Source organism: Anomaloglossus baeobatrachus, chromosome 3 (genome assembly GCF_048569485.1).
Source record: "Anomaloglossus baeobatrachus isolate aAnoBae1 chromosome 3, aAnoBae1.hap1, whole genome shotgun sequence".
Classification (NCBI taxonomy): domain Eukaryota; kingdom Metazoa; phylum Chordata; class Amphibia; order Anura; family Aromobatidae; genus Anomaloglossus; species Anomaloglossus baeobatrachus.
The window spans coordinates 575,228,210-575,234,130 of record NC_134355.1 but is presented as its reverse complement, the minus strand read 5'-3'; positions in this window follow the sequence as shown (position 1 = coordinate 575,234,130).

Genomic DNA, 5,921 nt, shown 5'->3' with positions numbered 1-5,921 from the left:
ACAATGTAACCTTGTTATATAAACTGTGATGTCCGCAGTATCCACCAAATATTTCTCATTCCTCAAGCTCTAACAATCACTTCCTACACAAATAAAGCTTTGCTGAGAAACACTATCAATCCAAAAATATAATACTCGCAATTTTGTCCTATACAGTAACACCATGATGAAAGCCAGATAGATCTGATAATAATCATATAGTTTTGTCTGGTGCTACTGATGTCTTAAAACTATATATAAGTAAGAATAAGTTCAGTGTTACACTGGTGTTTGACTGGCATGAGTGCAATGTGAGAAAATCTCGCATTGCACTAGGCCTAATGTTAACCAAACAGACAGCTCAGATGTGCGAGTTTTTCCTCAGCCCTAATCGGACTGAGGAAAAAAAAATCACAGCATGCTTGATTGTGAGTCTCAGCTAACTTGCACCCATACAAGTCTATGAGTGCGAGTGAAACATGGAATTGCACTCAGACGACATCAGAGTGCAGTGCGATATACGCAAAGGCAGGCAATGGAGGAGATAGAGAGATAACTCTCTCCTCCGCAGCTGTGATCTGCAAGATCAGAGCACAGTACATGACACTCGGGTCACGCTCGCAGCAGAGCATGTGTCATTAGCATATTGCATCCGATGCTCTCTCATCGGATGCCATTTGCAAGTGTGATGGCGGCCTTAAAATGTGAACAGAGCAATAAACAACCTAACTTGAACAATATTATATGGCAGACTACACTACAAATACCTCTTGTTTCAGGGCTGTAACTTTAGGGAGTGGAATTGTAGCAGTCATATCGCCACAAAAGTGGCTTTCTCATGGGCAAGAATAAGGCAGATACACGGGGGGCTGGGACTGCTTCTGCCCCTATTGACCAGCAGCTTGCACTATTTCCACAGCTTGTCTTGGTCATTGTGCAGGTTATTGTTTGTTTTATTATTTTTTTTATAGTTCCTTTGGCTCTATGTTCAGTTAGAGCCATGTGTTCCTAGTGCTATTCTGTAGTGATGGGCAAACCCGAACTGTAAAATTCGGGGTCCGTACCGAACACATAGTGTTCGAGCACACAATCCCGAACATGAGCTTTCCTGGGAAGCTTGTTTTACAGTCCAGGTCTAGTTTGGGTCCATGGGCTGTATAAAAAAAGCACATTATTAAAAAACATTCTGATTATACTTACAGGTTCCGCTCTGAGTCCTGCAGACTCTCTCTCCCAGCCACTTCTGCTTCCGCATCTCATCATTGCTGTGCCCCAGGGTAGGGTAACCACCACTAACTAATGGACCTTCAATTACATCATAGCCATGTGACCAGTCTGGTGTGAATGTTGTACAGACATTGGCTTACAGACTGGTTACATGGCTTTGATGTCATCGAAGGTCCTGTTAACTTCCGGGGGTATTCATTGCACTGCTCGTCACTTGGCAGTCTTCGGCTGTTTTCGACTGTGTTTGCGGTGACGTCAGGGTTCACCCGAGTCCATGGCTCATGGACTCGATTGAACTTTGACTGTCTCTGTGTGAGTGTCGCATTGCATCAGCCACCACGGCGCACACACTCTCCCAACATGAGCAGGTTGGCTGCATGTATTTCCATGCAGCTGAGCCACCCCTGTCAGGATGAGTGTCAGGCCGTGCGGGGTGATGCAATGTGTGAATGCCTGAGTCATACGCAAGTGATATCATACCCTCAGTGTCAGCCTGCTCCTCACTCTGTACAGAGCGATGAAGCAGAGCTGACATGGCTCTCCCTGCTTCTTGCTCTGTATATGTCTGTACAGAGCGATGAAGCAGAGCTGACATGGCTTTCCCTGGTTCTCTCTCTGTAGAGACACTTGTCTATACACAGCGATGAAGCAGACCTGCCACTGCTCTACCTGTGGACTACGTCAGACTAAGGATTTTTTTTATAATAAAGATGGGGTCTCTACATTTTTTTTGTTTTATTTCTAATAGAAATTTTTTTTTATGTTTTTTTTACTGTTTACTAGCAATTCATGGTGGCCATGTCTAATTCGGCGTGATACCATGAATTTCGGGCTTAGTACCAGCTGAGAATACAAAGCTGGTTTTAACCCCTTTATTATCCAGTGCTCCACCGCCATCAGGGTCATTGGATGAGCTGGGTAAAGCACCTGGAAATGGCGCTAAGAAACAATACGCTATTTCCAGGGGCGGCTGCAGGCTGCATATTTAGCGTGAGAGGCTCAGAATGGTTGGGCCTTACTATGCTGAGAATCCCAGCATCCAGCTGCCTGGCTTTATCTGACTGGAGATCAAAATACAGCGGGAGGTCACGCATTTTATTTTTTATTATTTTTTTTAATAATTAAAAAAAAATAATGGGCTTCCTGTATTTTGATTGTCAGCCAAAGTAAAGCCAGGAAGATGGGGGTAGCAGCCTGTAGCCATCCGCTTTATCTGCGCTGAGAATCAAAAATACTGTGGAGTGTTACATAATTTTTTTAAATTATTTATTTATTTTTACACTACTATATGTGTCAGGGCAGGGACCAACAGCCAATCACAGCCGTGTCTGTGATTGGCTGTTGGAGTAACTTGGAATCTGCTCATACATGCTAGATGCTAGAATGTATGGGCTGGTTTCAGGTTACTCCAGCATTCAATCACAGACGCCCACTCTGTGACAGCCACTGCACTCTCTTGTTGATAAAATGAAGACAAAAAGTTTTTTTCTTTGCAAAAAAGTGATTATTTATTTGATGGCGACAAAAGATGGTGGACGTTTCGGCCCAACGGCCTTTATCATGTATAGTCGCTCCACAAGAGGGCTGTTTCAGAAGAGAAGAAAATAATGGAGCAGGATGGAAGGAGTACCACCAAGAATAGTTTATGATACAAGATTTTCCAGAGGATGAAGTCTAGAAGCAGGTTAGATTTCCTTTGGCTGGAAGGAATTCGTGTACATGTATTCCAATGGAAGAGATTTCCAGCTTTTATCTTTATATATTCATGTGGATCACATAGACGTTTGGGTGGTTGTAAGAGAACATGTATATAAACACCATCTGATAAAGGCTCCTGCAGACTTCTCTCATGTGGAGGAGGAGGTTTTAGACATTGGTGGGGTGGATATTTTCCTTCTGCACGCCACCTTCCCAGGATATGGCCGTATATGAATATATTTGATATAGCATGCTTATTATAGCCTCTATCTAACAACCGGGCGGTTGTCAGCATAGTATCTTCAAGAAAACATTTGTCATTGGAACAATTTCTACTGATGCGGATAAATTCTCCTTGCGGTATAGAATTGATTGTTTGTCTCGGATGGCGACTATCCGCTCTCCAAATCGTATTGCTGCTAATGGGTTTACGGTAATTGCGGTAATGCACTTTTTGTTTTTGAATATCACCAAACAACTTTATATCCCGAAAATTAACCTCTTGTGAAAGATCAGAATAGTGACTCGAGCAGTTGCAGTTATTAGATATGTACAGGAGAGCGGAAGGGTGGGATATATGTCAATGTTAAATATTTGAAATCTGTTTTTCTGTTCTTTGTGGAACAGTGGTTATTTTGTATGTTCTCGTGTCGGTCTTTAAAATAAAGAATTTAAAAAAAAAAAAAAAAAAGATCAGAATAGGTGAATTTCAAAGCAACATCATTGTCATTGATATACGTGAAAAATGGAACGACGTCCTGAGGCCATATCATCAGCACATTGTCAACATATCTACCATACCAGACAATATTATTTTTAAAAGGAATATTGTCAGAAAAATTGCAAACTCCTCCCACCATGCTACAAAATCGCTAATGATAGTAAGAAGCGTGACCCCATCGGGGTTCACTTGGTCTGTAGAAAAAAACTGTTGTTGAACATAAAAAAAATTATGTGTCAGAAGATAATTAATACTGGACAAAATCATTTCTTTTGTTTTACACTCATAAGCACTATATTTTAGTAAATGGTGTTGTATACGTTTTAGTGCTAAATGGTGCGGAATGCAGGAAAATAAGTTAACAATGTTGCAGAACACAAACTGCATATTTTTTGTCCATGTGAATTGGTTCATACTTTTAATTACCGAATCGGTGTCTTTCAAAAAACCTGGTGTTCTCTCAATGAGGGGCTTTTAAAAATAATATTGTCTGGTACGGTAGATATGTTGACGACGTGCTGATAATGTGGCATCAGGACATCGTTGACATATTTCCATTTTTCACATATATCAATAACAATGATGTTACTTTGAAATTCACCTATTCTGATCCTTCAAAAGAGGTACATTTTCTGGATATAACGTTGTTTGGTGTTATTAAAAAAAAAAGTACAATACTGCAATTACCATAAACAAATTAGCAGCAATACTATTTGGAGAGTGGATAGTCACCATCCGAGACAGACAAATAGACTTCCAATCGGGATTGAAACCCCTAGATTGAAACCATGTAGCCAAAGAACATTGCCTGGTGACTCAAACAGCCCCTTTTTATATCTCCTGAGGCACTCATTCCAGGGTATGTGGTCTTACTGGATTGGTGGAGTAAGGCTGTGACTAAGGCTAGTTAATTCTGTAGGATTCACATCTGAGTTAGGTAGACAGAGAGGCTGGGGGAAGATACATTAACTTAGAAATCCTCATTCTCGGACAATGGCTGGCTCCTGGGGAACACAATGACTCAACAAACACAAGTTAACACACCACATGAATCCAAGTCTGGCCAATTAAGAATATTAACCCCTAACAGTCATTTTACAGGGCTGTGTCTTCACACCTTGCATGTTAACTGTGTTAACTGGCTGATAAATAGCCAGAAAACATGCAGGGCGGGGACTCAAGCATTGTGTCCGAGAAGCAAAATGCTCGATCGAGTACGGAGCACTGCCAGGCATGTTCACCCATCACTATTTAGCTTCTATTACAATCATTAACTGTTTATGCAAATACTTTACTGGTAGCAATTAACTGAATCTGCGTACTTTACATTATCTCATGGAATCAACTTTTATCCATATAAATTAATCAATATTCCTAATTATATTCCTGTGTACTAATATATGTATTAATAAATTATTTTGGAGATGATTAAATTGTTAGAGCTAGTTTTTTATATTTAAATTATATATGAAATTATATACACAATATTAACAATTTATGAAAACTATGGATTTCAAAGATATATAAATCATAAAAGTAGATTAAATAGAGATAAAATAATGACATTTAGCTCAATAATTAACATAATACATATAAATAAACTTAAGGATGATTTAATAATTGCAAACTTCAGTCTTTATGAATTCATGAATATATGGAATCAAAGGCTGATCCACATGATTGAGTAGCATTGCCAATGCATGGTGTTTAAGTGGAATTTTATTCATATTTTCATTAAATTTTAACCTCATTGAATTCACTTTGTTGGGTGCATAATTTGTGTATAGTTTTATCTGAGCTCCTATTGAGGTGTTACATTAATTGATCAACTTGTGTTTTACTGGAATAAGACTGCATTTAACGCTAATGTCAGTTTGTATAATCATCATGACTAAAAATCAGAAACACGTTGATGCATACGGTACTATAGCATTTTCCTTGCAAATACCTGATTTCCCATGAGCAAGATTTTACAAGCAATAAAGAAGAATTTGTTCACTGAGCCAGACTTTCTCATTTTACTTTTCATTTAACCTATGCCATAGCGGAGCCGCTGCCTGTGCTCTGAACGTAAGTTGGATAGCAGTAATGGTGAGCTGGTCATTATTTTTATATACTTCATTGTCTGGAACACTGGTCTGAAGATGGATCCGGAGAAGGTGTTGGTGGTTCTGAAGTTTCTTCACCCTGACGAAGTGAAGGTGATTCAGCGGGTTCTGGGTTTCACCAATTAGTACCACTAATTAATTCCATACTTTTCATCCAAGATCGCCCCTATCACTCCCCTCACTGTCAA